Raw genomic sequence first — 10,717 nt, forward strand, 5'->3', positions numbered from 1 at the left:
AAGAAATATCTCGAAATATGTCCGTCAGGCCCCTTCCCTTGAGATAAATCTGCAAATATCTCGGAAACGAAGCGAGCTATGGCAAAATGTTAAGAGACCTTTTTTGTAGAGAATTAAGTTTCCTACTTTTTATGTTCTATGATATTTTTTGATCAGATGCGTAGTTCTCGAGATATATCAAGATATTTAAAAGTTCCGAAGCCGCACCAACATAATAGAGATACAGAAACACCGTGGCTCCTTTCTTTGAGATAACTCTGCACTATTGCGAGCTGCAAATGCCACTTCCAGTTTAGCTGTGCAGAAGAAGAACAACAAGAAGAAGAAATATCTCGAAATATGTCCGTCAGGCCCCTTCCCTTGAGATATATCTGCAAATATCTCGGAAACGAAGCGAGCTATGACAAAATGTTAAGAGACCTTTTTTGTAGAGAATTATGTTTCCTTCAATTTATGTTCTATGATATTTTTTGATCAGGAGCGTAGTTTTCGAGATATATCGAGATATTTAAAAGTTCCGAAGCCGCACCAACATAATAGAGATACAGAAACACCGTGGCCCCTTTCTTTGAGATAACTCTGCACTAGTGCGAGCCGCAAATGCCACTTCCAGCTTAGCTGTGCAGAAGAAGAACAACAAGAAGAAGAAATATCTCGAAATATGTCCGTCAGGCCCCTTCCCTTGAGATATATCTGCAAATATCTCGGAAACGAAGCGAGCTATGGCAAAATGTTAAGAGACCTTTTTTGTGGAGAATTATGTTTCCCACTTTTTATGTTCTATGATATTTTTTGATCAGACGCGTAGCTCTCGATATATATCAAGATATTTAAAAGTTCCGAAGCCGCACCAACATAGTAGAGATACAGAAACAGCGTGGCCCCTTTCTTTGAGATATCTCTGCACTATTGCGAGCTGCAAATGCCACTTCCAGCTTAGCTGCGCAGAAGAAGAACAACAAGAAGAAGAAATATCTCGAAATATGTCCGTCAGGCCCCTTCCCTTGAGATAAATCTGCAAATATCTCGGAAACGAAGAGGGCTATGGCAAAATGTTAAGAGACCTTTTTTGTAGAGAATTAAGTTTCCTACTTTTTATGTTCTATGATATTTTTTTATCTGATGCGTAGTTCTCGAGATATATCAAGATATTTAAAAGTTCCGAAGCCGCACCAACATAATAGAGATACAGTAAAACCGTGGCCCCTCTCCTTGAGATAACTCTGCACTATTGCGAGCTGCAAATGCCACTTCCAGCTTAGCTGTGCAGAAGAAGAACAACAAGAAGAAGAAATATCTCGAAATATGTCCGTCAGGCCCCTTCCCTTGAGATAAATCTGCAAATATCTCGGAAACGAAGCGAGCTATGGCAAAATGTTAAGAGACCTTTTTTGTAGAGAATTAAGTTTCCTACTTTTTCTGTTCTATGATATTTTTTGATCAGATGCGTAGTTCTCGAGATATATCAAGATATTTAAAAGTTCCGAAGCCGCACCAACATAATAGAGATACAGAAACACCGTGGCTCCTTTCTTTGAGATAACTCTGCACTATTGCGAGCTGGAAATGCCACTTCCAGTTTAGCTGTGCAGAAGAAGAACAACAAGAAGAAGAAATATCTCGAAATATGTCCGTTAGGCCCCTTCCCTTGAGATAAATCTGCAAATATCTCGGAAACGAAGCGAGCTATGGCAAAATGTTAAGAGACCTTTTTTGTAGAGAATTAAGTTTCCTACTTTTTATGTTCTATGATATTTTTTGATCAGATGCGTAGTTCTCGAGATATATCAAGATATTTAAAAGTTCCGAAGCCGCACCAACATAATAGAGATACAGAAACACCGTGGCCCCTTTCTTTGAGATAACTCTGCACTATTGCGAGCTGTAAATGCCACTTCCAGCTTAGCTGTGCAGAAGAAGAACAACAAGAAGAAGAAATATCTCGAAATATGTCCGTCAGGCCCCTGCCCTTGAGATATATCTGCAAATATCTCGGAAACGAAGCGAGCTATGGCAAAATGTTAAGAGACGTTTTTTGTAGAGAATTATGTTTCCTACAATTTAAGTTCTATGATATTTTTTGATCAGAAGCGTAGTTTTCGAGATATATCGAGATATTTAAAAGTTCCGAAGCCGCACCAACATAATAGGGATACAGAAACACCGTGGCCCCTTTCTTTGAGATAACTCTGCACTAGTGCGAGCCGCAAATGCCACTTCCAGCTTAGCTGTGCAGAAGAAGAACATCAAGAAGAAGAAATATCTCGAAATATGTCCGTCAGGCCCCTTCCCTTGAGATATATCTGCAAATATCTCGGAAACGAAGCGAGCTATGACAAAATGTTAAGAGACCTTTTTTGTAGAGAATTATGTTTCCTACAATTTATGTTCTATGATATTTTTTGATCAGAAGCGTAGTTTTCGAGATATATCGAGATATTTAAAAGTTCCGAAGCCGCACCAACATAATAGAGATACAGAAACACCGTGGCCCCTTTCTTTGAGATAACTCTGCACTAGTGCGAGCCGCAAATGCCACTTCCAGCTTAGCTGTGCAGAAGAAGAACAACAAGAAGAAGAAATATCTCGAAATATGTCCGTCAGGCCCCTTCCCTTGAGATATATCTGCAAATATCTCGGAAACGAAGCGAGCTATGGCAAAATGTTAAGAGACCTTTTTTGTGGAGAATTATGTTTCCCACTTTTAATGTTCTATGATATTTTTTGATCAGACGCGTAGCTCTCGATATATATCAAGATATTTAAAAGTTCCGAAGCCGCACCAACATAATAGAGATACAGAAACAGCGTGGCCCCTTTCTTTGAGATATCTCTGCACTATTGCGAGCTGCAAATGCCACTTCCAGCTTAGCTGCGCAGAAGAAGAACAACAAGAAGAAGAAATATCTCGAAATATGTCCGTCAGGCCCCTTCCCTTGAGATAAATCTGCAAATATCTCGGAAACGAAGCGAGCTATTGCAAAATGTTAAGAGACCTTATTTGTAGAGAATTAAGTTTCCTACTTTTTATGTTCTATGATATTTTTTGATCAGATGCGTAGTTCTCGAGATATATCAAGATATTTAAAAGTTCCGAAACCGCACCAACATAATAGAGATACAGAAACACCGTGGCCCCTTTCTTTGAGATAACTCTGCACTATTGCGAGCCGCAAATGCCACTTCCAGCTTAGCTGTGCAGAAGAAGAACAACAAGAAGAAGAAATATCTCGAAATATGTCCGTCAGGCCCCTTCCCTTGAGATATATCTGCAAATATCTCGGAAACGAAGCGAGCTATGGCAAAATGTTAAGAGACCTTTTTTGTAGAGAATTATGTTTCCTACAATTTATGTTCTATGATATTTTTTGATCAGAAGCGTAGTTTTCGAGATATATCGAGATATTTAAAAGTTCCAAAGCCGCACCAACATAATAGAGATACAGAAACACCGTGGCCCCTTTCTTTGAGATAACTCTGCACTAGTGCGAGCCGCAAATGCCACTTCCAGCTTAGCTGTGCAGAAGAAGAACAACAAGAAGAAGAAATATCTCGAAATATGTCCGTCAGGCCCCTTCCCTTGAGATATATCTGCAAATATCTCGGAAACGAAGCGAGCTATGGCAAAATGTTAAGAGACCTTATTTGTAGAGAATTAAGTTTCCTACTTTTTATGTTCTATGATATTCTTTGATCAGATGCGTAGTTCTCGAGATATATCAAGATATTTAAAACTTCCGAAGCCGCACCAACATAATAGAGATACAGAAACACCGTGGCCCCTCTCTTTGAGATAACTCTGCACTATTGCGAGCTGGAAATGCCACTTCCAGTTTAGCTGTGCAGAAGAAGGACAACAAGAAGAAGAAATATCTCGAAATATGTCCGTTAGGCCCCTTCCCTTGAGATAAATCTGCAAATATCTCGGAAACGAAGCGACCTATGGCAAAATGTTAAGAGACCTTTTTTGTAGAGAATTAAGTTTCCTACTTTTTATGTTCTATGATATTTTTTGATCAGATGCGTAGTTCTAGAGATATATCAAGATATTTAAAAGTTCCGAAGCCGCACCAACATAATAGAGATACAGAAACGCCGTGGCCCCTTTCTTTGAGATAACTCTGCACTATTGCGAGCTGCAAATGCCACTTCCAGCTTAGCTGTGCAGAGGAAGAACAACAAGAAGAAGAAATATCTCGAAATATGTCCGTCAGGCCAGTTCCTTTGAGATGAATCTGCAAATATCTCGGAAACGAAGCGAGCTATGGCAAAATGTTAAGAGACGTTTTTTATAGAGAATTATGTTTCCTACAATTTATGTTGTATGATATTTTTTGATCAGAAGCGTAGTTTTCGAGATACATCGAGATATTTAAAAGTTCCGAAGCCGCACCAGCATAATAGAGATACAGAAACACCGTGGCCACTTTCTTTGAGATAACTCTGCACTAGTGCGAGCCGCAAATGCCACTTCCAGCTTAGCTGTGCAGAAGAAGAACAACAAGAAGAAGAAATATCTCGAAATATGTCCGTCAGGCCCCTTCCCTTGAGATAAATCTGCAAATATCTCGGAAACGAAGCGAGCTATGGCAAAATGTTAAGAGACCTTTTTTGTAGAGAATTAAGTTTCCTACTTTTTATGTTCTATGATATTTTTTGATCAGATGCGTAGTTCTCGAGATATATCAAGATATTTAAAAGTTCCGAAGCCGCACCAACATAATAGAGATACAGAAACAGCGTGGCCCCTTTCTTTGAGATATCTCTGCACTATTGCGAGCTGCAAATGCCACTTCCAGCTTAGCTGCGCAGAAGAAGAACAACAAGACGAAGAAATATCTCGAAATATGTCCGTCAGGCCCCTTCCCTTGAGATAAATCTGCAAATATCTCGGAAACGAAGCGAGCTATGGCAAAATGTTAAGAGACCTTATTTGTAGAGAATTAAGTTTCCTACTTTTTATGTTCTATGATATTTTTTGATCAGATGCGTAGTTCTCGAGATATATCAAGATATTTAAAAGTTCCGAAACCGCACCAACATAATAGAGATACAGAAACACCGTGGCCCCTTTCTTTGAGATAACTCTGCACTATTGCGAGCTGTAAATGCCACTTCCAGCTTAGCTGTGCAGAAGAAGAACAACAAGAAGAAGAAGTATCTCGAAATATGTCCGTCAGGCCCGTTCCTTTGAGCTGAATCTGCAAATATCTCGGAAACGAAGCGAGCTATGGCAAAATGTTAAGAGACGTTTTTTGTAGAGAATTATCTTTCCTACAATTTATGTTCTATGATATTTTTTGATCAGAAGCGTAGTTTTCGAGATATATCGAGATATTTAAAAGTTCCGAAGCCGCACCAACATAATAGAGATACAGAAACACCGTGGCCCCTTTCTCTGAGATAACTCTGCACTAGTGCGAGCCGCAAATGCCACTTCCAGCTTAGCTGTGCAGAAGAAGAACAACAAGAAGAAGAAATATCTCGAAATATGTCCGTCAGGCCCCTTCCCTTGAGATAAATCTGCAAATATCTCGGAAACCAAGCGAGCTATGGCAAAATGTTAAGAGACCTTTTTTGTAGAGAATTAAGTTTCCTACTTTTTATGTTCTATGATATTTTTTGATCAGATGCGTAGTTCTCGAGATATATCAAGATATTTAAAAGTTCCGAAGCCGCACCAACATAATAGAGATACAGAAACACCGTGGCCCCTTTCTTTGAGATAACTCTGCACTATTGCGAGCTGCAAATGCCACTTCCAGCTTAGCTGTGCAGAGGAAGAACAACAAGAAGAAGAAATATCTCGAAATATGTCCGTCAGGCCAGTTCCTTTGAGCTGAATCTGCAAATATCTCGGAAACGAAACGAGCTATGGCAAAATGTTAAGAGACCTTTTTTGTAGAGAATTATGTTTCCTACAATTTATGTTCTATGATATTTTTTGATCAGAAGCGTAGTTTTCGAGATATATCGAGATATTTAAAAGTTCCGAAGACGCACCAACATAATAGAGATACAGAAACACCGTGGCCCCTTTCTTTGAGATAACTCTGCACTAGTGCGAGCCGCAAATGCCACTTCCAGTTTAGCTGTGCAGAAGAAGAACAACAAGAAGAAGAAATATCTCGAAATATGTCCGTCAGGCCACTTCCCTTGAGATAAATCTGCAAATATCTCGGAAACGAAGCGAGCTATGGCAAAATGTTAAGAGACCTTTTTTGTAGAGAATTAAGTTTCCTACTTTTTATGTTCGATGATATTTTTTGATCAGATGCGTAGTTCTCGAGATATATCAAGATATTTAAAAGTTCCGAAGCTGCACCAACATAATAGAGGTACAGAAACACCGTGGCCTCTTTCTTTGAGATAACTCTGCACTATTGCGAGCTGCAAATGCCACTTCGAGCTTAGCTGTGCAGAAGAAGAACAACAAGAAGAAGAAATATCTCGAAATATGTCCGTCAGGCCCCTTCCCTTGAGATAAATCTGCAAATATCTCGGAAACGAAGAGAGCTATGGCAAAATGTTAAGAGACCTTTCTTATAGAGAATTAAGTTTCCTACTTTTCATGTTCTATGATATTTTTTGATCAGAAGCGTAGTTTTCGAGATATATCGAGATATTTAAAAGTTCCGAAGCCGCACCAACATAATAGAGATACAGAAACACCGTGGCTCCTTTCTTTGAGATAACTCTGCACTATTGCGAGCTGTAAATGCCACTTCCAGCTTAGCTGTGCAGAAGAAGAACAACAAGAAGAAGAAATATCTCGAAATATGTCCGTCAGGCCCCTTCCCTTGAGATAAATATGCAAATATCTCGGAAACGAAGCGAGCTATGGCAAAATGTTAAGAGACCTTTTTTGTAGAGAATTAAGTTTCCTACTTTTTATGTTGTATGATATTTTTTGATCAGATGCGTAGTTCTCGAGATATATCAAGATATTTAAAAGTTCCGAAGCCGCACCAACATAATAGAGATACAGAAACACCGTGGCCCCTTTCTTTGAGATAACTCTGCACTATTGCGAGCTGCAAATGCCACTTCCAGCTTAGCTGTGCAGAGGAAGAACAACAAGAAGAAGAAATATCTCGAAATATGTCCGTCAGGCCAGTTCCTTTGAGCTGAATCTGCAAATATCTCAGAAACGAAACGAGCTATGGCAAAATGTTAAGAGACCTTTTTTGTAGAGAATTATGTTTCCTACAATTTATGTTCTATGATATTTTTTGATCAGAAGCGTAGTTTTCGAGATATATCGAGATATTTAAAAGTTCCGAAGACGCACCAACATAATAGAGATACAGAAACACCGTGGCCCCTTTCTTTGAGATAACTCTGCACTAGTGCGAGCCGCAAATGCCACTTCCAGTTTAGCTGTGCAGAAGAAGAACAACAAGAAGAAGAAATATCTCGAAATATGTCCGTCAGGCCACTTCCCTTGAGATAAATCTGCAAATATCTCGGAAACGAAGCGAGCTATGGCAAAATGTTAAGAGACCTTTTTTGTAGAGAATTAAGTTTCCTACTTTTTATGTTCGATGATATTTTTTGATCAGATGCGTAGTTCTCGAGATATATCAAGATATTTAAAAGTTCCGAAGCTGCACCAACATAATAGAGGTACAGAAACACCGTGGCCTCTTTCTTTGAGATAACTCTGCACTATTGCGAGCTGCAAATGCCACTTCGAGCTTAGCTGTGCAGAAGAAGAACAACAAGAAGAAGAAATATCTCGAAATATGTCCGTCAGGCCCCTTCCCTTGAGATAAATCTGCAAATATCTCGGAAACGAAGAGAGCTATGGCAAAATGTTAAGAGACCTTTCTTATAGAGAATTAAGTTTCCTACTTTTCATGTTCTATGATATTTTTTGATCAGAAGCGTAGTTTTCGAGATATATCGAGATATTTAAAAGTTCCGAAGCCGCACCAACATAATAGAGATACAGAAACACCGTGGCTCCTTTCTTTGAGATAACTCTGCACTATTGCGAGCTGTAAATGCCACTTCCAGCTTAGCTGTGCAGAAGAAGAACAACAAGAAGAAGAAATATCTCGAAATATGTCCGTCAGGCCCCTTCCCTTGAGATAAATATGCAAATATCTCGGAAACGAAGCGAGCTATGGCAAAATGTTAAGAGACCTTTTTTGTAGAGAATTAAGTTTCCTACTTTTTATGTTGTATGATATTTTTTGATCAGATGCGTAGTTCTCGAGATATATCAAGATATTTAAAAGTTCCGAAGCCGCACCAACATAATAGAGATACAGAAACACCGTGGCCCCTTTCTTTGAGATAACTCTGCACTATTGCGAGCTGCAAATGCCACTTCCAGCTTAGCTGTGCAGAGGAAGAACAACAAGAAGAAGAAATATCTCGAAATATGTCCGTCAGGCCAGTTCCTTTGAGCTGAATCTGCAAATATCTCAGAAACGAAACGAGCTATGGCAAAATGTTAAGAGACCTTTTTTGTAGAGAATTATGTTTCCTACAATTTATGTTCTATGATATTTTTTGATCAGAAGCGTAGTTTTCGAGATATATCGAGATATTTAAAAGTTCCGAAGACGCACCAACATAATAGAGATACAGAAACACCGTGGCCCCTTTCTTTGAGATAACTCTGCACTAGTGCGAGCCGCAAATGCCACTTCCAGTTTAGCTGTGCAGAAGAAGAACAACAAGAAGAAGAAATATCTCGAAATATGTCCGTCAGGCCACTTCCCTTGAGATAAATCTGCAAATATCTCGGAAACGAAGCGAGCTATGGCAAAATGTTAAGAGACCTTTTTTGTAGAGAATTAAGTTTCCTACTTTTTATGTTCGATGATATTTTTTGATCAGATGCGTAGTTCTCGAGATATATCAAGATATTTAAAAGTTCCGAAGCTGCACCAACATAATAGAGGTACAGAAACACCGTGGCCTCTTTCTTTGAGATAACTCTGCACTATTGCGAGCTGCAAATGCCACTTCGAGCTTAGCTGTGCAGAAGAAGAACAACAAGAAGAAGAAATATCTCGAAATATGTCCGTCAGGCCAGTTCCTTTGAGCTGAATCTGCAAATATCTCGGAAACGAAACGAGCTATGGCAAAATGTTAAGAGACCTTTTTTGTAGAGAATTATGTTTCCTATAATTTATGTTCTATGATATTTTTTGATCAGAAGCGTAGTTTTCGAGATATATCGAGATATTTAAAAGTTCCGAAGACGCACCAACATAATAGAGATACAGAAACACCGTGGCCCCTTTCTTTGAGATAACTCTGCACTAGTGCGAGCCGCAAATGCCACTTCCAGTTTAGCTGTGCAGAAGAAGAACAACAAGAAGAAGAAATATCTCGAAATATGTCCGTCAGGCCACTTCCCTTGAGATAAATCTGCAAATATCTCGGAAACGAAGCGAGCTATGGCAAAATGTTAAGAGACCTTTTTTGTAGAGAATTAAGTTTCCTACTTTTTATGTTCGATGATATTTTTTGATCAGATGCGTAGTTCTCGAGATATATCAAGATATTTAAAAGTTCCGAAGCTGCACCAACATAATAGAGGTACAGAAACACCGTGGCCTCTTTCTTTGAGATAACTCTGCACTATTGCGAGCTGCAAATGCCACTTCGAGCTTAGCTGTGCAGAAGAAGAACAACAAGAAGAAGAAATATCTCGAAATATGTCCGTCAGGCCCCTTCCCTTGAGATAAATCTGCAAATATCTCGGAAACGAAGAGAGCTATGGCAAAATGTTAAGAGACCTTTTTTGTAGAGAATTAAGTTTCCCACTTTTCATGTTCTTAGATATTTTTTGATCAGATGCGTAGTTCTCGAGATATATCAAGATATTTAAAAGTTCCGAAGCAGCACTAACATAATAGAGATACAGAAACACCGTGGCCCCTTTCTTTGAGATAACTCTGCGCTATTGCGAGCTGTAAATGCCAGTTCCAGCTTAGCTGTGCAGAAGAAGAACAACAAGAAGAAGAAATATCTCGAAATATGTCCGTCAGGCCCCTTCCCTTGAGATAAATATGCAAATATCTCGGAAACGAAGCGAGCTATGGCAAAATTTTAAGAGACCTTTTTTGTAGAGAATTAAGTTTCCTACTTTTTATGTTCTATGATATTTTTTGATCAGATGCGTAGTTCTCGAGATATATCAAGATATTTAAAAGTTCCGAAGCCGCACCAACATAATAGAGATACAGAAACACCGTGGCCCCTTTCTTTGAGATAACTCTGCACTATTGCGAGCTGTAAATGCCAGTTCCAGCTTAGCTGTGCAGAAGAAGAACAACAAGAAGAAGAAATATCTCGAAATATGTCCGTCAGGCCCCTTCCCTTGAGATAAATATGCAAATATCTCGGAAACGAAGCGAGCTATGGCAAAATTTTAAGAGACCTTTTTTGTAGAGAATTAAGTTTCCTACTTTTTATGTTCTATGATATTTTTTGATCAGATGCGTAGTTCTCGAGATATATCAAGATATTTAAAAGTTCCGAAGCCGCACCAACATAATAGAGATACAGAAACACCGTGGCCCCTTTCTTTGGGATAACTCTGCACTCTTGCGAGCTGCAAATGCCACTTCCAGCTTAGCTGTGCAGAAGAAGAACAACAAGAAGAAGAAATATCTCGAAATATGTCCGTCAGGCCAGTTCCTTTGAGCTGAATCTGCAAATATCTCGGAAACGAAACGAGCTATGGCAAAATGTT

Source organism: Osmia lignaria, unplaced genomic scaffold (assembly GCF_051020975.1).
Source record: "Osmia lignaria lignaria isolate PbOS001 unplaced genomic scaffold, iyOsmLign1 scaffold0012, whole genome shotgun sequence".
NCBI classification, from domain to species: domain Eukaryota; kingdom Metazoa; phylum Arthropoda; class Insecta; order Hymenoptera; family Megachilidae; genus Osmia; species Osmia lignaria.